The sequence below is a fragment of the Cavia porcellus genome, unplaced genomic scaffold, assembly GCF_034190915.1.
Source record: "Cavia porcellus strain 051 isolate PalLab524CR breed Dunkin Hartley unplaced genomic scaffold, mCavPor4.1 scaffold_1, whole genome shotgun sequence".
Taxonomy (NCBI): domain Eukaryota; kingdom Metazoa; phylum Chordata; class Mammalia; order Rodentia; family Caviidae; genus Cavia; species Cavia porcellus.
Genome location: NW_026947484.1, coordinates 211,797,989 through 211,821,075, shown reverse-complemented (window position 1 = coordinate 211,821,075; position 23,087 = coordinate 211,797,989). Strand labels below are relative to the sequence as shown.

The following is a 23,087-nucleotide window of genomic DNA, read 5'->3' as shown; positions in this document are numbered from 1 at the left end:
CTCGGGTGTGCTCTGACTCCCAGCTTGTCTGCCTGCACTTACTCTGCTCCTACTGGTTCTCCAGCTGTTCTTCAGCCCATCTCGGAAGCCCAAACCCTTCATTTTACAGCACTGAGGTCGGAATCCAGAGTTTCCCACCTGTGAAGTAAATGCTCTAGCACAGACCTGTACCCCCAAGTTCCTGAAGCCTTTTAATGAGTCCTGCTTGAAGGGTCTTTGCCCTCCACCATCCATAGCACATTTGTGAGCAATACCAGCTTGGGATGCTGTATTTCGGGACTTGCCAAATGTGCACTTTCCCTTCTAGGAGTAAACAGCTGAAGGCCAAGAGCAAAGGCATTAGATAGTAATAATAAGCCATGACTAACTTCTTACTCTGTGCCAGGCACTGGGCTCAGCACTTTACATTTAATCTGCACAACTACCATGAAATCATTCCCATTTTATATGTGAGAAAAAGGGCAAAGAGAGGAATGACTCAGCCACTCAGCCAGTTGGGGAGGCAGTGGGCTCCTGCAGGCTGTGGGACCTGCACTTCCTTCTCCGGCTGGCTGTGGTGTTCCTTCCTTCTCTAACGTGGCGCTGTAAACTTTATAAGACAGTGAATACAGATCCAACAGTTGGACGTCTGCTTGGGGTTTTCCCCAGAGCACCAAGGACCCTGTTAGGTACATAATAGTGATTCAGCAGGCATTTAAAACTCAAGTCCCAGGGGCTGGGGATTTAGCTCAGTGGCATAAGTGCCCACCTTGCAAGCCCACGGTCATGAGTTCAATCCCTGGTACCGGTTTAATAAAAAGTAAAACTCAAGTCCTGAACCCATTCAATCCCCTGGGACTGGACCTCCCTAACCAGTTCATTCCTCCACGGTTCATCTTTCCCTGGTACCACTATTTGGTGCCCATAGCCCAGAGTGGCACAGAGGAGGCAATGCCATCAGGTCTGCTGTGTGATGAGATAGTGGCTCTCTTCTGTCCCACAGTCTGAGTGTGGAGGACATGGATCCAGACAGTGAGAGCAGAGTCCATCCCTGCTGGACACAAGTGAACCCCCCCCCCCATGTCTATCAGCCTTATCTGTTTCTTTGGGGTGCTTATCTTCAAACCGGCAATTTAATCCTCCCTAGTGGAATGCAAAAGTCACACATGCCTTCTCCAGGGAGCTGGGATAGCAGGAAGGAGCGAAGTTTAGTATTACTCTTTGATAAGAGTCTTGTTTGCCCAGAATCACATAGAAAAGCCTGTCTGGTCCCCACACTCATCTCCACTTGGCTCCTCTCTTTCCTTTTTTCCTCTCTAGTTGTAAGATGGCAAGATTGTACAATCCAAAGGGTCAACTGTCTCTCCCACACACCTCCAGTGGCCCAGGTCAGTCCCTTGCCTGCCCTCCCTCCTCTGCCTGTTGTCCAATTTGGCCAACTGCCCACCTTCTCCTGGGCACTTCCCTTTGGCTCTGGTTTCATCGACATTTTGAAACTAGACCAAAGTTCAATACTGTATTTGACTTTGGTAACTTAAAAGGTGCCAGACTCTGATTGGACAAAAGCAGACAATAATCTGAGAGAGGTTCAGCCTCTTAGTGACAGGTTTCTCTGGGGTGAGTCTCTGGCCATATGGAAACACCCAGGCCTGGAAATATGCAAAGAGGAAAGGCCACTTTCACCGTCCCAAGGTGGCCGGGTTGTTTTGTTTTTCTGTATCTACTGAAGTTGTATTTTTGTATTTTGTATTTTTTGCTTTGCTGAAACTCTAGACAAGAAGTAAACCCTGCTGTCTGAGGCATGCTCTGCTCCGCTGCAAGGGCAGGTTGTGGGGATGGAGTGTCCTCTCTCCTGTCACTGGCTGTCCCCTCAAGGCTTTCCTCTGAAGATTGATTCCTGGGCAGCAAAGTGGTGGTGATACCACTGCCATGGGTGGGGGCGGTAAGTGGAGGAGACAGCAAACCGCCCCTGCCTGGGGTTGATGCAGCACCTGGAGGTGCTCATAGGAAGGGGATAGGTAGTCCCTGGCCATGTGGAAGCAAGATTGCGGGACCTCAGAAGCACCAGGCTGAAGCAGGGGGACCCCATTCAGCCTGATTTGCTGGATTTCCAGCCAGGCCCGCAGCCTTTTGCATGAAACTTGGTGCATGGTCCATATCAGCTGAAAGAGCTTTTGTCCCCACACAGGAAGAACAAACAACAAAGGCCACTGTGTGTCTGCTTGCAGCCTGCTTAGCAAACTTGGAAAGAAACTTTCTTGCAGAAGTTCAACTCTCCTGGGAAGGCTGAACTCCAGACACAGTGAAAGGGGGTCTGGGAGGAGCGGGCATCTGGGTTACCATGAGAGTGGCATGGTGCTGCCATACACACAGCACACGCAATCACACAGACGCACAAACTGCCAGGGTGTGCGGCCTGGAAGGCAGCCAGCTCCACCATCCAGGGCCATGGCTGTCCTTGGCCCTTTGGGCGGGTGGTGTAGCACCAGCCACACCAGGCTTGTATTTCCCAGCCTGTACCTGGGAAGAACGTTAGGCAGCATGGAGAAAGATCTTCTTTCAAGAAATCTACCCTGGGCCCCTTCACACACATGGCTCAAATCCAGGCTGCCCTTGGGAGACAAACTCCCCAGAACAAATCCTTCTGATCGGCCCAGAGTTCCTGGAGTTCTTCTCTTTCTCCCCTCTTCCTGTGCTCCTGTGATTGACAATTCAGTGGGCTTTAAAATCTGTTAGGTGGGGGGAAACTTTCTTACAAAATAAAATAGTTATGCACTGTTTTATAGGACTCTGTGAAGGGAATAACCCAACCCACTTCCCGTGCAGGCTTGCCCACCAGGGTGCTAACAGCCGTCTGCCTGCTCTGTATTTAGGTTTTGTGTCTTGCCTCAAGTTTAAATATTGCAGGTGAGCCAGGTGTGGTGGTTCGTGCCTGTAATCCTAGCATTTTGGAGGCTGAGGCAGGAGGATGGAAAGTTTGAGGCCATCCTGGGCCACATATGGAGAGCAGAGGCAGCTTGGATTACATAGTGAGACCCCGTTTCAAAAACAAAAATTCATTGGGAAATCTAAATATCATTCCTGGCTCTGCCTGACTGACCGGTTCCAGGTTGAGCAAGATGTCCCCTCTCCCTAGGGCTCTGTTTCCTTGTTTGTGATACCTCTCCTTGTCTCCCAAGCCTGCCTGTCATTGAGTCACCTGGGTGCTGACTAAATATGCTGGATGCCAAGGCCTCCCCTGGGATGGAGGAGGGGGTCGGAGTCCTTTCCCTTCTCCACCTTGGGCCTTCACACTGAGTTACATTCCCGGCACTTTTTAAATTTTTTATCCCAAGACAGGGTCTTCCTCACCTGGGCTTGAACTTTCCACCCTTCCGCCTCATCCTCCCAGAGTTCTGGGATTGCAGGTGCGCGGCAACATGCTTGGCTGCGGCACACCTTTAAATCAAACAGTCTGGTGGATTCTTATCACCCAGCGTGTGTGGAAACACATGCCGGATGGTTGCTAAGGTTCCAGGCCAGGCTGTGGTCTTTAATTTGCATCCACAGTCTTCTAGAAAGGAGATGGGGTTCAGTACTGAGAGGGGTGACACACCTCGCATTGACTGAGTTATGAACACTGAGGGGTGCCTCCTGGCATTGCCCTCCAGGGCTCCCTTCTCCTGTGGCTCTCTGCGAACTTCTTGCCGGGGTCAGACCCTGCCCGCTCCTGGCAACAAAGGTTCAGCTGCTTTGGGAGCGCAGCAAACATTTCCCCAGACACCTGCATGACTCACGCCCAGCACCCTCCCCGGCTGTTGACTCCTGTGTTACCTTATCAGCCAGGCCGTGCTCCCTCCACCCTGTGTCATCTTCCTCCCCCACTTCTCTCTCCTTAGCAATTGCTGCCTCACCTGCTGAAATTATCTTTTTCTATCTTGCTAATCATCCTTCTCTCCACTAAGACAGAACCTCCTCAAGGTCAACCACGTTTTTTGGCTCTGTCCCCACTAATAACCTCAGTGTCTGGACTGGAACATAGTAGGTGCTCAAAAAAAAAAAATTTTTTTTTTTGTCTTTTTCTTTTTTATCGGTACCAGGGATCGAACTCACGACTGCCTTCTTGCAAGACAGGTGCTTATGCCACTAAGCTAAATCCCCAGCCCCTCAAAAATTTGTGGTCAAAGAAAAAAATAAGCTTTGGGATGGGTGTCCAGGTCTGAACTGTGGGAGGCGCCCCTTTAACGCTGGGCTAAGGCCCCCCTTCCAACCACTGTACCCCTCACTTCTTTGCTCTTGAATGTTCTGTATTCTGCTTGTAACTGGCGCCTGGAGGCCTGACACTGTGTCCTTTGACCTCCGCTGCTTCTGCTTCCTTCCTTCTCTTCCATCCCATAAAGATCAGTTAGGCAAAAAATGCCATTTGCTCCACCACACATTAATTAAACTCCCACCAGTGCTTCTGAACCTTTTCTAAAAAACAAAAGAGTTCCTTACGAGGGGCTGGGGATTTAGCTCAGCGGCATAAGCGCCTGCCTTGCCAGCAGGCAGTCATGAGTTCAATCCCCGGTACCGATAAAAAGGAAAAAGAAAAAAAAAAAAGAGTTCCTTACGAAACAGAGGGGAGGCCTAGGAGTGTAGCTCCACTTACTCATCGTACCTGAGGCCCTGGGTTTAATCTTGGGTAAACTGAATTAAGCGACAGAAATGTCTTATCTCATAGCTCTGAGCCCAGAAGTACAGAATCAAAGTATCATGGGACTCTGCTCCCCTGAAGACTTGGAGGAAGAATCCGTGCATCTTCTGGCTTAGGGTAGCCCAGGGGTCCTGTGGTTTGTGGCTGCAGCATGCTAGCTTCCCGTGGCTTTCTCTGCCTCCCTCATTCTCTCCTATCTCTTATAAGACCTTTGTCATTAGACTTAGGGTCCACCACAATAATCCAGGATAAACTCATCTCAAGAGCTTTAATTACATATGCAAAGGCCCTTTTTCTTTTCTTTCTCTCTCTCTTTTTTTTTTTTTATACCGGAGATCAAACTCATGACCTTGTGCTTGCCAAGCAGGCACTTATGCCACTGAGCTAAACCCCCAGCCCCAAGGCCCTTTCTTCAAATCAGTTCCCATTCACTTCCTAGGGGTTGGGAGTAACAGCATGGGCATATCTTTTTTTGGTAATTTTTATTTTAAAGACAGTAAAGCCAAGCAAAATAAAACAGAACAAAGCCAATCAAAACAAAAGTGATACAGGACTTCAAAACAAGATAATAGGAAATCAACAATGGTTAACGTAATGCCTCTTGTTGTCTTCAAAATAGCTGCAGCAACCTTTAGACATAGTAAAAATCAAACAAAAGAGAACAGAATAGAAGCAATAAAAACAAAATAATAACACAGTAAAGGACTTCAAAAGAAGATAATAGTGAATCCAAAATGGCTACAGTAGTATACCTTGTTATCTTTGAAATAGCTGTCCATGCCATTGGACATGATAAAATCAAACAAGACAGAACAGAATAAAACCCAACCCAACAAAACAATGAAAATGATACAGAACTTCAAAACAAGATTAATAAGGAATTAACAATGCCCACCACCCTCAGAAGGAGATCTCCCATAGATGCTACAATGCATATTATGATCCTCTGAATAGATGGTCAGACTCTTGGCTTTAGGCCTGCAAAGTCAGTGAAACACTAAACACTATGAGCATTAAGTTGTATTTTACCTCAATAGCCACCATTACGGCCTGTGTTTCTCTGGATCAGCTGGTTGATTATGGTGAATGGTGGGGGGGTTGGCTCTTCTTATCTCCCAGTCCATGCACAGGTAGGGGTGGGGTCCGGTTCTTTCTCCAGTGGCACATGCATGGTGCTGATTCACAGGGAGGACTTGCTTCTTGTTCTCTTCTCCTACAATCCACGAATGATGCCAACTCACTGGAAAAGGCTGGCATCTGGATCTCCCCCCAGCAGCCCATGCATGATCATGGGCATATCTTTTGATGGCCACCATTCAATGCCAAGATTACTATGATAGTGGTCTTGGTAATTTTGCAGGTTTTGTCAGTTTTCAGAGCTATTACTACGCTTTCATATTTGGAGGCACAGTCCTGAAATCTGACTCTCTTGTATGCTTTACAAGTAACTTTTTTCTTTTCATTTCTGAGGGCTTCTATTTCAGAGTTTTCCTTGACTAGCTGTGTGATATGAGTTGGTACTATTATTATCCCTGAGAAACCTGGAGACCAAGGCAGAGTGGTTGATTACATGTGAATTACAAGAATCCCAGGCAGTCTGCCCCAGAAACACTGGTACCCATAGCTCAGCCACTCAAAAGATAAAGAGCATTAGTATGTTATTTTTTTGTCCCCTGTACTGGACATAGAACCCAGGACCTACATGGCAGCCTTTTTTTTTTTTTTTTTTTTTTAAATTCTCCCTAAATTGTTCTGGCTAGGTTCAATCTTTTGATCTTCTTGCTTCAGCCTCCCAGAGGGCCTAAATTACAGGTAGGCATACCAGGCCCAGCTTATCTTGATGTTTGAATTTTTATTTTTTTTTCCTTTACAAATGTGGCTTTGTATTACTTGTACAGACAAAGAAAGAATCGACCTGATCCCATTTTATGATGTATTCTTCAACCTGATTTTCAGTGGCTGTGATCCTCCTGTACATGGTGTGATCACTCTCACATCTTTGTACTTGGCATATTCACACGTGGACCTTCTGCATGCACAGTGCTTCTGTATGAGAGGAAAGGGGAACAGGTCAGTGTTCCTGTCCCCTGGGGGTCACCTGGCTGCTCACAAGGACCATCTGAGGGGCTCAGCTGCTCTGGGCCATAGTCCAGCTACCCCTGAGCTCCAGAGCAGGGCCTGGTGCCAGTGGTTCAGAGCCCTTAGAAGCTACTGGGGCACCAGCGGCCAGGCCAGACTGAGACCTCAGGGCCCAGAAAACGCACGTTCCCACCTGATGTGCTCCACACCTGCTCTCTCCAAGGGTCCTGTCCTGCCTTCTGTGCCCAGAGGCCAGCTGTTCCCTGCTTATCTTTGGATGGTAGTCAAGCCCCTGGATCCCGCACACATGACCTGATGGCTTCCTGCCCACATCCTGGCTGTTTTTTCCACTCTGTTGTCTGGGCCTTTAGGAGAGAAAAATGGCAGGAGAGCTGTGAGTGAGCCAGGGGAGAATGACCAGGCTGGAAATCAGAAGAGTGGGCATTGGTCCTGGTGCTCGTGTGGCCCAGGCCAGACACTTGGCCTCTGGAGGACACCTTCCTCCATCGAATGCCTACACAAGTGGGGGTCAGCGCCAAGCCTCATGGACATGCGCATGTTGGTGAGGTGACCAGCTGACCTTGGGCCTCTGCCTTGTTCGAGTATGTACCCCGTGAATGCAGGCTTGCAGTGGGCCCCCAGCGGCAGATCTTAAGCAATGTAGGGATTGCTTAAGCAATTGAGGGATTATGCCTGGCCTGAAAGGAACTCCTCTTTAATGAAATCTAACAAGTAAAGAAAGCACTGGCCCTTACTTTGCCCTGAACAGCAGGGAGAGCTGTGAACCGAAGGCCCAGGGAACAAAAGGAGGCCAGAGCTAGCGCCGTCTGCACCAAGATGCTCTCTCACGGCGCCATGCGCATGCGCCACAGCGGCGAGGGCTGCTCCATCAATGTGGCTGCGAATCGAAAATGAAATGGTATCAGAAGCCCCACAGTTACAAGTCTTACAGGGGACAGTATCTGAGCATTCAGGAAGCTCTGTCCCTCCCATCCTTTGTGTGCACCCCAGTGTCTTCCCTGATCCCTGCTCCCGTGCTCTCCTCACAGCATCTCTGCTGCCTCCCCAGCGCCCCAAGCAATGCAAACCACACACTGAGTCAGAGGAGCTGGATTTGGGAAACTCCCTTCAAGCCTCACCTTCCTGTCTGTCAAATAAGGGTGAAGAGCTACAGCCCACTCAGTGACATAGTTGGGAAGGGGCTGCGGTCATCCCTCAAATTAAACAAAAATATACAGAGAATGCCAACATAGAGAAGTATGCAATAAATGCAGTTTCTACTATTTTTCTCTCTGGAAAGGCCCTTGTCTCATTTCAATTTTAGTTCTAGTAAAAATTTGAATCGGGGGCTGGGGATTTAGCTCAGCAGCAAAAGCGCCTACCTTGCAAGTGTGTGGTCATGAGTTCAATCCCTGGTACCGATAAAAATGAAAAAGACAAAAAAAAAATTAAAAATTTGAATCACATCTTCCTTTCCTCATATATCTGGGTGTCTTTTTATTAAATAAACTTAAAAAAAATTTTTTTGGTACCAGGAATTGAACTAAGGACTTTATCCTTGCCAGGCAGGACCTGTACTACTGAACTATATCCTGGCACTTAAATAAACTTGTAATATCATAAAGCTTGAGGGCAATTCTATAGCTGAATACAGAACTTCTCCTTCTCCTCCTCCTTCTTCTTCTTGTTATTTTTGGTTTTGTTCAGACAGCTTTTCACAATGTAGTCCAGGTTAGGATTATAGGCATGCCCCACAGTGCCCAGCTGAGAGTCCTTATGGGAATAATAGCAATGCTTTCCCTGTAGTTTTGAACAAGACCTCCCCGATTCTCTGAATGCCGTATAATGTGGAACATGCTGCTTGGCTGAGTGTGAAGATAACCTGTGCATACCAGGCTCAGAATGTGTAAGGGGCATCTGAAGACTTCAGCTTTTTGAGAGCACACATAGGGACACAAACAACAGCCAGGTTCTTTGGTCATGGAGTGGGAGTAGGCAAATCCGTACGATTAGAAAATTTACCTACCATGCAAACCCAGAGCAAGCAGGCTTCACGTAGCAATGGATGGGAGACCCGGAATTGAAGGGGAGAGAGAGGCGGGGCTGGGGCCACAACAGTGCAGGCAGAGGGTGGGATCCCCATTTCTTAACTTCCCCTTCCTGGAAGAGGCTGAGTTCTAGATCCCAGTTGTCCTGTTGGGAGAGTTTCTGGGACCAGGCAAGACCTCATAGATTTTGCATACAGGTCATTTACATCTCTTCAGATGTCAAAAAAGAAAACCAGGAGAAGACAGTGGGCCAAGCCCACTCTGAGAACTCCAGGAGTGGGTTCTCCAGATTCTTCACCATTGTCACCCCAAGAGTGGAGCCCTCAGACCCAGCCCCTCCATGCATGACTGGTGGCTTCCTTGTCTCGGTCAGGTGAAAGAACCTGGAAGGGACAAGCACCTCACGGTCCTCCTTGGGGCTACAACAGCCACCGGAGACAATGCTGCCTCTATTTCAAATGACGGTGGCCTGAGGTGACCTGCTTGTGCCTGCCACTTCTCACAACAGACCAGTTAATCTTCCTAGAGATGCCATGGAAGACACAGAGCTGGGTTGGACAGAGGGCATGTCCAGAGGGTCATAGTCTTGTCCCTGTCCTCAGGGAGGTTAGCATCTAGGAGCTTAGGAGGTGCTCGGTCACCTCAGGGCTTGCAGAGTGAAGGCAGCATAGAAAAAGCCTTCATCAGCATCCACTCAGGCAAGTCCAGCACCTCTGCTGGCATTTGCTGAGGACCCAGCGGACTGCACCGTATGGACCGTGGCCACCCCCCACCATATTTGTAGGTGGTACTGGACTTTCCAGGGGTCAGGGGAGGGACGCCAAGAGACGTAGCCTCTATGCAGCTGTTTCTCTGTTGTTGGGCATTTTAACTGTATTTTCTTTATACACCTGAGATCTATAATACATACATGCATGGCGGGGAATTGGTACAGATTCATACGTTATCTTCATCCCCTTGGTCCTCCCCCACTCTCAGATCCCTTTCTCATCTCCACAAAGTCAAAATAAAAATTTCTGAAGGGCTGGAGCTGTAGCCCAGCGGTGGAGAGCTTGGCTACCATCAACGAGACCCCTAGTTCGACCCATACTGAAGAGGGGAAAGAAGGGGGCACAGCACAGCAGGCAGCTGCTAGGGGGAGCCCGGAGATAGGCCTGGGTGCTGAGAGCGAGCAGATGCAGGGGCTGGGTACAGGCTGACCCACGTCTGTATTCGGGCTTGACATTTACAAGGTTCAAGACTGAGAACTTCTCTCACGCTCGATCCTCTCTACTTCACCTTTAAAATAGGGTTCATCATCCATCTCTTGTGCAATCAAAGAGCGTATTCAAAGGGACTCGCACACTGCTGGCACTGGAACCCCAGCTTCTTCCTGGTGGAGCAACACTGCCCCTCAGTGGCCAAGGGGAATGTAACAAAGATCTGAGGGAAAGGCTCCCACGCTGTGTTCGCCCAGGACAGGACAAGGCGTGCTCCTTGATGCTCCTATGGGCCTCACATGCATCTGCTGCCCGAGGTGCTGACCCTGGACCCCATGTGCACGGGGAAGTTCTGCATGCCCACTGCTTGTGGACCTGGGTACATGCAGCCCTGAGCTGTACGCCCTCCCGCTAGCAGACCAGAGTCAGGGAAGTCACCAAATAATGAGCCAGTGTTCCTAGAAGCAGAGACACTGTGCTCACAGGTCCTGAGGCAGTGTCTCTGGGCCAGTGTGGCTGTGTACAGAAATCACCAGAGCAGTGGAGGAGACAAGCCAGTAGGCACGAGGGGCTCTCGCCAGGAGTGTGGCTGCCTGGCTCCTGAGAACAGTGGGAGCCACAGTCGGTGCGGCTCCCAGCCACTCTCTGTTCCCCTCCAGGGACAGATGGCCTCACTGCCCTCCCCATCCTCCCTACTCAGAGTGCCTCCCCCACATCTGTCAGATGGTGTGGCACGGTGGCAGAGCACTTGCCTAGTGTGTACAAGTCCCTGGTTCCATTCCCAGCACCCCAAAACAACGGGAAAATGAGGCACCAGTGTGGTCCTTCGAGAGGGGTCCTTAAACAGGTGCCACCCATGAGGATACTGTCACCAGCCCTCTGTGAGATGAGGGAAATTAGGACAGTGGAAAGAGGCTCTTACCAACAGAGGGCTGCCTGACTTACAAGATTGTCCTGTGACGGTGCATCCTTCTGAGGCTGATTTACACTGACTTTATGAAATGATGATGTTGTTAAAAGATTCTTCAATTTTTAAAAAACATTTAAAAAATATAGCCAGGCATGGTGATGCATGTCTATAATCTTAGCACTTGGGAGGCTGAGGCAGGAGGACTGCTTTGAGTTCAAGGCTAGCCTGGGCTACCTAGCAAGACTGTTTCCAAAAAAACAAAACAAATTTTTAAAAAACCATAATAATAATAAATAAAAATTTGAAAAATAAATAAATGCTTTTACTTGACATTTTAAAAGGGCAAATACCCAATCTGAGGGGGAACTCGTTGGTCTATGAGTCATCAGATTATCTGGAGTAGGACAAGCAGGAAGCCTCTGCCAGCCAGCAACCGTCTGCCCTTGTTGTTCTCACCCTCGCTAGAACTGCATTCTCAGCAGGTCAGACCCTTTGGTCCTCCTTCAACAGCCCATGCCTGGGGTCCCACCTACTTGGCAGGCTGAGGTGGGAGGGTCTCTCGAGCCCAGGAGTTCCAGGTCTGCCTGGGTACACAGTGAGACCTCCATCTCTGGAATAAGAAAATAAGTAGGGGAATAAAGGAACAGGCTGGAACAGGCTGCAAGGGTTTAAGCACCAGAGCCGGCGCTTTCTAGTTCTCTGTGACCTTGGCTCCTGCATTTATGGCAGGGACACGAAGGCAAAGGTCAGAGATAGGGTGTGTCAGAGGGTGTATGGCATTGTGGTGCTTGGTGGATGTTAGCTATGGAGGGCCACCTGGACGACTCTCCTTGAGAGAAGAGCAATTTTCTCCATCTTGGCTAAACCTGGCCCTACTTCTGTGTATTGATGTGTACAGAGCTGGCTAGGATTGTTCCTTATCCCTTCAATTGGCTTGAAGCAATGCACCTCAGGCTAGCTGAGGTGCTGGTGTTAGTCTCTGAAGTGAGGCAACAGTGCTGTCCCACTGTGTAACTCCCCAAAAAAGCATGCATGAGCCAGGTAGGATGGAGGGCCACACCCCATGCCATCATCTGGGATCGAGCCTTGAGATAAGAGGCTATGACCTCTCAGGGCATAAAAAATTATACATCACAGCTGAAGCCCTGACTCCAAAACATTAGATGCTACCTTGACTGTGTTATGCAGATTACTCCTTCCCCATATCCTCCTCTCTGCATATTGCAGAGGTGATTTCAGGCCTCCTACAGAGCCAGCTCATGGCACTCACGTATTTCCTGCCACACTCAGGGCCACTCATCCTTGAGCCACTCCCTTCATGAATGAATGAAACCCTGGTTTATCCCAGGGTTGAGGCCTTTGTTCTGGTGAGCCACCACCCCAGCTGCATCTAGGATTCCCTTAGCTCCCCGTGGCTACAGACATGTCTTGGTGTCTGTATTCTCACTGTGGGTTGCACTGCAAGTGGTCGATTGCAATTAACTCATTAGAATTGCAATAACTTTTCTTCCTCAATAGTCCGAAACGGTTGTTTTATTTTCCTGTTCAGTTCAAGTTCACCGGCTCACAGCTGCCTGTGCCTGAAGTCACTGCAGCCCTCTGTTTCTCCTTTCCAAGCTGCAGCACCTGGCCACATCTGCCTTGGGGCTGGGAAGGCACTGGTCTCCTTGGGAAGTTGCTGGAAGGGAATGTATAGTTCTGTTCTAAGAAGTAGGAAGAAGATGTGTGTGTGTGTGTGTGTGTATGTGTGTGTGTGTGTGTGTGTGTGTGTGTTGTGTGTTACTGGGGAGTGAGCCCTGCCTTTCCACTGAGCAACATTCCCATCCCTTATATTTTTTACTTTGAGCCAGGAGTAAGTCACTAAGGTGGTGGCCAGGCTAGATTTGAGCTTATAATCCTCCTGCCTCAGCCTCCTGGGAGTTACACAGGTGTTGTACGCAACCTGGCTGAAAAACACTTTTTACTGCGCTTTTCATCTAAAAACTGCCCTTTGACTTGCAGATAAGTAATTGCCTCTGGGTTCTCACCACCATCTACCATAGCAAAGCCAGGAAAACCAGGGTCTGAAGAGTACATTTGCTGGGCAGAGGCCAGGAGCTTATAGAGAAACTTTCTCTAGTTCAGTGTACACACCTCAGAGCTCCTTCTATCAAGTCAATTGTGTGTGCTTTCAGCCACTCCCTGACAGTGACACAGAACCTCCCAGTGATACAGGGGAAATATTACAACTCCCAACCTTCGAGATGTCAGATAAGACATCCCCCAAATCAAAGCATTAATTCTAAAGAACAGCGGAGGTTAAGAATAGGAAATTTTATTGAGAGACACAGTTCCTGAGAGAGACAGGAGGGGGGCCAAGTGGGTTACTGAGGTTCCCACTTTCCAGAGGAAGCTTTATAGAGCAAAAATCATGAGGTGGGTTACAGAATCATGAGGTGGGTCAAAACTATGATCAACCAATCAGATTACAAGTAGAGCCGATTAGGTAATGTTGATCCAATGGGACAGCAGGTCACATAGCAAGGATGCATGGAAAGCACAAGGGCTTTTTTGGAAGAGATGTATCAGGAGGTCCTGGCCACCTAGCTGGGTGGCTGACTGATGTCTGTCTAGACTTCACTGGACGAGATGATACCAATTATAATATATTGCTTTTCCCCGGGGAGACATGCAGGCCTGGGCATTCTGTGTTAACTTGAGGCCTGGTGTTCTGTCTTCTGCACTGACTCCCGTGAAGGCCCAGCCCTGGGCTGGCCGCTTAGAATATTTCTCCCTAACTTATCTGTCTATCATAACAGGACCTTGCAGCATCAGCCCTGCGATGACCAGATGACAACACACTGGAGGGTCCAAAGAAGACAGGACTTGTGGCTTGGCTCCTGGCTGGGCCATCCTGAGGTAGAATTTTATTTAAAAAAGTAAAAAAGGGAAAGGAAAACTGTGGTATTAAAAGTATACTTTCTTTTTAAAAATGTAGCTTCAGGGCACAAAAGTTATTCAAGCTTGTTTTTTTTTTAATCCAGGGAAAAAAATAAGAAAAAATTTCTAAGAGTCTGAAAGACAGCCTGTACACTGGGCTCAGGCCCTGAGCTTTGCACCTATAAACTCCTACAAAGCCCACCCTTGGGAAGCTACCGCGGAGGGGACAGCAGGCCTCAGCTTCAAGCCAAGGTAAACTGTTTGCATTTTTAAAAATTTTTAAAAAATTTTATTTAAGGAGAAAAAGAAAAAAAAACAGAAAAAGGGTACAAGTTATACAGAATTTCAGAAAAAATAAACAGTAGAAAATCACTAGTTAATAGATTACATATTGTCATCTTAGAAATAGTTGTTCAAGTTACAAAATTAAAGCATATAAAGTGGACATTCAAACAATGAGACTGCAAACAATTCTGTTCAATGACCCAACAAAACTCAGTAATATGGTTATCTATCTTATACACTTAAATATACATGCAGTTATAGCCTTTAGAGCACTTTCTTTTCCTCTATTTTGTACAATGACAATTACACATTTTGGGTTTTATTATTCCCACAGTTCTTATTACTTTTTTTTTGAAGGGAATAAAACCAAATGTGACATAACAAAACAGAGTCAGTCAAATCAAAAGGATGGACATAATGTATAAAGTAAAAACAGAATACAAGGTGATCAACAATGGTTACCATAATGCCTCTTGCTATCTTAAAAAGAATTGCCTATATCATCAGTTATAATAAAATTGAACAAAACAGTAAAGAACAAAACCAATAAAACCAAAACATTGGAGACATTACAGGACTTCAAAAGAAGATAATAGTCGGGGCTGGGGATTTAGCTCAGCGGCATTAGCTCCTGCCTTGCAAGCAGGCAGTCGTAAGTTTGATCCCTGGTACCAATAAAAAGGAAAAAGACAAAAAAATAAAAATAAAAAAAGAAGATAATAGTCAAACCAGAATGGGCATCATAGTGAATCTTATTGTCTTCACAGTTTTTGCCTATACTCTAGAACTTGATACTATCAAGCAAAACAGAATAGAGGAAAATCAGTCAAAACAAGATGGTGAGAGCAATACAGGGTTTCAAATCAAGTTAATAGGAAATCAAAGTGGGTTACTATAATATATCCTGCTATTTTTTATTTATTTTTTCCCTTAATTAAAAAGATAAAAATAAAAAAGTAAATAATTAAAAAAGGAGATTGAGATAAAAGAGTACATAACAACAAAATAGCACAGGTCAGAACATAACCATTTAAACAAAATAATGTTTCACTACAAAATATCCCGACATAAAAGTAGTTACCACAGTGTCTCTTTCCTTGAAATCTTTGAGTTTAACTTCATATACTGTAGCATCAAACATATCAAGACAGTGTAAAACCATTCAAGAGAATGACAGGATTACAAGGTATTTAGAACCAACTAACAGAAAATGAACAATGGTTTCTGTATAATCTCCTTGTCTATAAAAGTTTTTGTTTATATTATCACATATAATAAAATCCAATAAGATTCAACATGTTAAGACCAATGGAGACAGAAGAATAAAAGTTTGATGAAACTTCAAAACAAGATGATATTAAATCAGCACTAGCTATTATGATGTCTTGTTTTCTCCAAAATATCTGTTCTTACCATCCAACCTTCTCTGTCTCATTTCTGTTGAGCTCTTTTTCTGTCATTAGTTGTCAGTTTGTCTTCTTCATTTTGCTTTCTGCTCCATTCATTGTGGCCTCTCTGCCACTGTTTGTGAAATCTTGGTATTTTTCTTTTTTAGAATGTCCTAGGGGCTGGGGATATTAGCTCAGTGGCATAAGCGCCTGTCTTGCAAGCAGGCAGTCATGAGTTCGATCTCCAGTACCAAAGAAAAGGAAAAAGACAAAAAAAAAGAGAGTGTCCTGCAATATTCTCTGTAGAGTTGAATTCGTGGTTGCAAATTCCCCTAGTTCCTTTTTATCCTGGAAGCACCTTGTTTCTCCATTAATTTCTAAGGACAGTTGTGTAGGATATATCAATCTTGGCTGGAGGTTATTATCTTTCAAAGCTTGAATTATTTCCCCCCATGCTCTTCATGATTTGATGGTTTGTGCCAAGAAGTCTGCTGTAATTCTGATGGGTATTCTCTTGTAAGTGATCTGTTTCTTGTCTCTGATGGCTTTTAATATTCTGTTCTTATATTGGATTTCTGGAATTTTGATTATTATATGCTTGGGTGTAGCTCTGTTTGGGTTGTAGGTGGCTGGAGTCCTGTATGCCTCATACATCTGAGTATCTTTACCTTTTGCTAAATTAGGGAAATTCTCCTGGATTATTTCTGTGAATAGCCTTTGTAGTTCATCTGTTTGTGTCCCTACTTCTTCCTTTACGTTCTTAATTCTTAAGTTATAGATCCTCTTATCATCTTCTAGCCTTTGTATTATTGCTGTTTGTTTCCTTGTTATTTTTAAGAAGTTTTTCATTTCATGCTCCTACATTACAAATCTGCCCTCCAGTTCAGATAACCTATCCTTAGTTTCTTTCAAGCTGTTATGCCAGCTTTCAATAGAGTTTTTAGTTTCCTGGTAATCTCTTTGAACCTGCTTCACTTATTCTATGTTTTCTCTATTTTCTCCATCAAACAATTCTCCCCTTTTTTTCTGTTCTTCCATTCCACCATCTGTCTTTTCTTGGGCGGTGCTTAGCATTTCTCTAACTATTCTACTTATATCTTGCTTTCTTTCGTTGAATACTTCACTTTTGAACTCGTCTATGAGGCTCCGGAGATATCACTTTGTATCTATTGGTGCTGTGTCTGATATTGCATGATTTCTGTCCTCATTCTCCTTTACATTTACCTTTCCTGGATCAGTGTTCTCAGGATTGGGGACCAAGAACCCTTTCTTAGTGCTCCCTCTTCTCATATTTTTTGTTCCTTCCATACAGACATATATAAGAGGCCCAGTTTCTTTCTTTGTGGGTTACAGTTTGTTTGAATCTGGTCGGCTAGGTGTTCCTGCCCACTGCAGTGTACTAGGGAGACACAGACCAAGGCAGCATATGTTGGGCCCGCCCCTCCAGGTCAACCTGCTGCAGGCTTCACTGCTAGGGTACACTGCCAGGCGCAGAGACCTGGTTTGGGCTAGCCTACTGGGTATTAGTCCTCGGCTTCACCCAGGTCAGGCGCTCCCCACCAGTCCCGCTTGAGAGGGGAATATGCGACTAAAGTCACTGCAGCGTCCTGTTCCGGCTAGTCTGCCCAGTCCCAGAATGTCCTCTGTTGGAGCCTCCTTATCTATGGAAGGGACCCCATTCCTCTCTCTCACAGGTCGATGCGGGGCTCCCTGCCAGTTTTCTCAACTCAGTTCGCCAATTCCTGCTCTTAGAACTTTCGCATCTCTATCCCTGCTGAGCTGATTCAGATGCAGCAGTGGCGGCAGCAAATTCAAATCGCAGTTTTGAGACATGGGTTCCACCTTCAGCACTGAGATTTTATCTGTTCTGGTCATAGCATCGGGATTGCATTTCCAGTTGGTTTCTCTCAGCTTAGTTCGTTCCTGGGTCAGCAGGGTATATCTCCCCTTGCTTAGGACTCCTCACACTGCACCATTCCTGGATTCTAAGCTGGATATCTCAGAGAGCCTCCATAGCTGCTGTTATCTATCCACCATCTTCTCCCGGAAGTCAACTGTTTGCATTTTAACACAGTCTACCAAAAGGGCAAGCCCAGCAGATGCCAGAATGCACTCCTAAGGGAACCTACCTTGGAAAACTTCAAATCCCCACGACTCTACCCCGCACAGCTCCAGGCCAAGGCCACAAGTGTCCCCGTCCCTCTCCCTGTCCCTGTCCCTCTTGAGGGTCTACACTCTGTTTCCTTGCATATATGCTTGTAAAATTCTGCATGACAAATCTCTTTTTGCCTGTCTCTTACTGATGGGTCTTGAAATTTCTTTTTCTGTCGTAAAGGTCAGGAAACCTACAACCCGCCCTGTGGATAGAATGAGTGAAGGTTCCCTGTCTCCACTTTGGGGACCTCCTCAGACCCTGTCCAATGACAACTGCACCCCAGATTTAGCAGGAGGAGGCATAGTGCAGGGCCTTGGGCATCTAGAACAAGCTGAGAGTACCAGCTTGGTCCAGCCCCTCACTCCAAAGTCCCCTCCATGACAGCAGGCCAGAAGGGACTCATTTTGCTTTGGCTTATAGTTTTGAGGAATCTGCATAATTGCAAATCGGAAGTTTATAAGCAAAGACAGTTCTGTCTTTTCTTCATCCTTCCTCCTCCCCCTCCTTTTCTCTTTCCTGCTTCTTCCTGTGGTACTGGGGATTGAACCCACCATCTTCACACTAAGCTTAGCGCTTTGTTAAAATTTTTAATTTAGAGACAGGGTTTCATGAAGTTGCCCAGATTGTACTTATACTTTCAATCCTCCTACCTCAGCCTTCCAGACTGCTAGACTTACAGACATGGACCATTGTTAGGCTGGTAGCTCAACATCAGTGGCCTGAGGACTGGGGTGGGAGTGTCCAAAATATCATGCTCTGCCTGCTATTGTAGTTAAGAAACAAAGCCTTCAATGAAGAATACATTTACAATCATTTGTTAGGTCTCAGACCTAAAGTGATCCCACAGAACACAGTGACATTTATTTAGGTTGTGTATCATGCATATTCCTTGCAGCCACCTGACCATCTAGCTGTATATCATGCATATTCCTTGCAGCCACCTGACCATCTAGACCACAAGGCATGCAGCACTCCTGGGTGCCACTGACTCCCCCTGATGATATCTGGAAGGGGAGTACTCTTTAGAGACCCTCCCTCCTGGGGCTGAGACCCCCACTTAGATTCCTATGTGGTTATATAAGAACATAACCACGTAGATCAGCCCCTGAGATCCACTGACCACCTGAAAGAGCACAGAGACATTCTGAGATGGGGACATTCCAAAGTCACCCCTAAGGGGCTGGGGATTTAGCTCAGCGGCATAAGCGCCTGCCTTGCAAGCAGGCAGTCATGAGTTCGATCCCTGGTACCGATGAAAAAGAAAAAGACAAAAAAAAAAAAAAAAAAAAAACCAAAGTCACCCCTAAGCCTGCAGGTCAGTATCATAACCTCATGGTTCCCCAGAGTAATTCCCAGGAGTAATTCTTGGGAGCATATAAATGTATCCAAAGTTGCAACCCGCACGGTCACCTGTATGGCACTGTCACTTCCCCCCTGAAGGAAGATGTAACTCCCTCTATTTACTTTACAATAACTGGCCGCCTGTGCATCATTTCTCTTCTACAGAGAATCGAACTCACCATCTAGTGCTTGCCAGGCAGGTGCTGTGCCACTGAGCTATGTCCCTGTCCTTGCCTGTGTAACTTGACCAATTTTTTTTTTAAAATCAAAGACATAAATAATCTAGGACCAAGAAAGTGACTGGCAGTTCCTGTGCTTTGAAAACTAGCTGGCAGTGAGTGCCTGTAACCCCAGCATTCCAGAAGGCTGAGAACGATCTTTGCGATTAAGGCAAGTCTGGGAAATTTAAAGACTCGGTGAGAACCTATTTTGAGAAGGGGTCAGGGATATGGCTCAGTACAAAGACCTTGGGTTCAACCCCCAAGGTCTGCAAAAAAGAAAAAGAAGGGAGGAAGGGAGGGAGGGACAAACTGCAGGGAGGGAAGGAAGGAAAGAAAGAAGGAAGGAAGGAGAAAAAACACTGGACATTACGAACACATGGAAATACTGTCAAGCTGCACACTGACCTGTGGCGTGTGGACACCAGGTCCTTCTGCTGGCTTCACACTCAGGGTGCCTTGGAGGCGCTTCCCGCCCTTCAAGAGCCCTCTGTCCCCATAGCCCTTCATGGTGTGGCTCACATCCAGGCCCGGTGCCCCCTGCCCTCTACTCTCAGGCGGCCCTGCCCTCACCCCCACTCTTGTGATCCCCTTCTCCAGCCCCTCCCAGAGGCACTGTTTTCCTGGCCCCAGAACCCTCAGCACTTGAGCTGCCTTACATGGCCACTTTTTGCACGGCAACTGTGGTTGCTAACTGACTGGTAGACCTTCTACAGCACCACCAGGAGAAGCTGGAAATGCCTAGGCCTCAACAGCTGGGAATAGCGCCCCCACTTCCGTACCCCAAGTTAGAGCAGCTGGAGGGATGAATCCACTCCTGCTTGCCCTGTGCTCACTCCCTGCCCTCGCTTGCCTGGGCAGCACCGTCCCGTTCTGCCCATGCTCCTGCCAGACCACGCACAGAGCCGATGCCCCAGCAGCACAGAAAGGGGACACTCGGTACTCACCTCCCCAGCAAAGGCCCCGCAGAATGGAGTTTGCAGAGAGCGTCAGTCACTCTGACTGTGGGTCCTTATTGTCATCCCAGTACCAAACTGAACAGATCTCCAGACTCAATTCTTTCCTCATCCTGAGTCACTCGCTCTTCTCTCTGACCCAGATAGGTGAAGGAATCTTCAAGAACTCTGTGTCACAAGAATGAGTTGCATTTGATTTGCTTCCAAAACTGAATATGGTCAGGCATGGTGGTGCACGCCTGTCATCCCAGCATTTGAGAGACTGAGGCAGGATGATTGCTGTGAGTTAAAGGTCAGCCTCTACTACTAGCAAGTCCCTGTCTCAAAAAGACTAAATAAATAAATACATAAATAAACAGCCCCACAAAACCTGGCTATGCTAGCCCTTGTCATCCTCTGAATTCAGACCCAGATTTCTCACTGTGCCACTGAGAAAGGTCAATAAACCCGGAAACATCTTCCAGCCTCTCCCCAGGGAGGAATTTAATACACAGGTCCCCGTAGGGCCGTGCTGGGAAAGTTCCCTCCCTTCTGCTCCCTCCTCACCCAACAGCACCTGGACTGGGGCCACGCTTCGATTCGCTGGGGAGGTTTTCAAAGGAAGTGGGTACAGACCCTGAGGAAGACGTCAGGGGAGGAGAGAGAGACTGGGCCTGACGTCAGGAGTTTCGCAGGAGAGAAGGTCCCTGAAGCGTGGCGCCTCTGTACACACACAGTACCAGGCAACCAGAGCTCCAGCCTGGAGCTGTGCGTCATCCCGCCGGGTAAACCCAGGCCTCTGCTGTGCCCCTTTTGCAGAGGTGGGGTTCGGGCGTGACTCAGGGGGCAGCAGGTCCCTAGGGTGCCAGAGGGAACCGTCCCTCCCGGGGCCAGGAGGAGAGGAGACATTGCCCAGCCCAGCGCAGCCCAGCTGCAGCGAGCCAGGCTGTGACCCTCCAAATGGGTCCATGGGGGGCCCGGCGGGTGGCACAGCTCTAAACCATTCTTCTCTGGACCTGAAAGCCAGTGTGCGCTGGCTGGGGAAATCGAGGCACCTGTTTATTTTCGAGTCCGAAAGAGCCCAGGTGTGTTTCAGGAGGCGATGGAGAGGACTCACGTCGGGCTTCTCCACTTCACAGCGGAGAGGCCTGGAGCCCTGCTGGGTTCCGGCGCACCATGCCCGCCGCGGCCAGCAGGGGGCAGTGCCGCACTTCGAGGCGGCGGTGCATCCGAGGCGCGCACTGATGCCCGGCCCCTGGCTCTCCTCGCCTCCTCTCCTCCCTCCCCTCCTCCTCCTTGGGGCTTCCCTCCCATTTCAAGCCTACTGTTTCCTCTGTTCCAGGTTAAAGGAATGCCAGGCCTCGCTGAGCCCAGGCAGGGAACATTTCAGGGTGCAGGCCACCTTCCCCCCGCATCCCTGCCTTCAGTCCTGCCTTGAAGGCCTGTCAAGCCAGCACGCTGGTCCCTGGTCCCAGAAGTCCCCGCAGCTCCTGCTTGAGACCCTGTCTTCCTGCTCTGGGCCTAGATGTGACAGTTACAGCTTCCAAACTCTCTGAACTATGTCTGTAACCGAGCCCCATGGACTCTGCCTTAAGAGTGCCAAAAACATCAGAACAACCCACAGCCCAAGCTAGCACAGGCTACCTGCTGGGTGAGGACTCTCCTGGGAGCCAGTGCCCTTCACTGGTCTTGAGAGAGTTGAAGGGAAGTTCCCAACCGGCCTGATTTCCTCATATTTTACTTCTGCTTCTCTTGTGGAGGGGTGTGGCTCTCAAATGGAAGCTCCAGCAGGGAAAAAGAAAATTGGTTCGTCTCTCATGACAGAGATGTTCACCTCTTAACAAGGGGAACATAACTCCAAGGAATTGAATTCTAAAGTGGTGCTCCGAGTTCCTGGCTTTCTGTAGGGACGTGTTTGGGCAGCTGACTCTAACCCAGTAACACAGGGCCAGAGCACAGCTCTGGGTAAACAACCATCTGCCAAGCGTGGTTTTCTTCATGGCTGGTCCTGATGACCTCTCACAGTGGTGGTGTGTGGTGTCAGCTCCCAGCAGCGTCCCTGGTGCCTTTGCTGTTGGTTATGGTTTGTGTCTAGGTGGCCTCTCAAAGCCTCAAGCAGTCACAGGTGGGGCTTCTTCAGAGGCAGCTGGATCTAGAGAGTGTGAACCTAGAACTGATTCACAGTACAGTGCTAAGCTCAAATTGGGGGTGATGGTACATGCCTGTAATCCCAGTACTCAAGAGGCTGAGGGGAGAATTGCTGGGAGTTCAAGCTCAGTTTGGGCTACATAGTGAGTTCAAGGACAGCTTCAACTGCATGGCTGACCCTGTCTCAAAAAAGAATGATGCTAGGCTCAAGGATGCCCGGATTCAGAATGTGGGTACTGCCAACCCTAAGTAGTCTGAATAAGATAAAAAGAGCAGAAAGATGCTGTTAGGGTCCCTTGTTGCTTTTGCTGCCTTGTGGGCTCCAAGAAGTGTTCTCCTCTGTGAAGCCCCCATGCCTGGGAGCCAGCTGATTATGGATTGAAACCTCTACTTGCTGTGAGCTAAACTTTTTTCTTTTACCTTTGGAGAAAAGTAACCTCAGCTCTCCCCCAGCAGCTCTGGTGTGGGCCCAGCTCTAATTCAAGGTTTTCTCTACTTCCCTGAGCTTCTTGGGGCCCAGCGCCCACGGCCCATAACACAGTGCCTGATGGAGCAGATAACCCCAGAACCCAGATCCCTCCGCTGCTATTCCAACCCACTCTTTCCAGGAGCCGCCTTCCCCCTCTGTGTGCCTCTTCAGGACTTGGATGGGTTGTTTGAAAACTCCTACGCCACTGAGCAGCCCATGCACACTGAGGAGCTATGTCAGACTCTGTCATCCACTTCCATTACAAACACCTGCCTGTCATGTTGACACAGGGATTGGCTCATACCAGGAACTTAGGGCCTTTTATGGGCCCTGCTCCTT

At 47.9% G+C, this 23,087-nt stretch overlaps 1 long non-coding RNA gene across 1 annotated transcript; it reads right to left on the bottom strand.

Annotated features, from left to right (window-relative positions):
* Positions 1–5,102: 5,102 nt before the first annotated feature.
* Positions 5,103–22,630, bottom strand: LOC106028286 (uncharacterized). The gene is made up of 3 exons (XR_001201905.3): positions 20,144–22,630; positions 7,489–7,631; positions 5,103–6,700 (listed from the first exon to the last, which is right to left on the bottom strand). It is a non-coding gene; the product is annotated as an uncharacterized LOC106028286 (long non-coding RNA).
* Between the last annotated feature and the right edge of the window lie 457 nt (positions 22,631–23,087).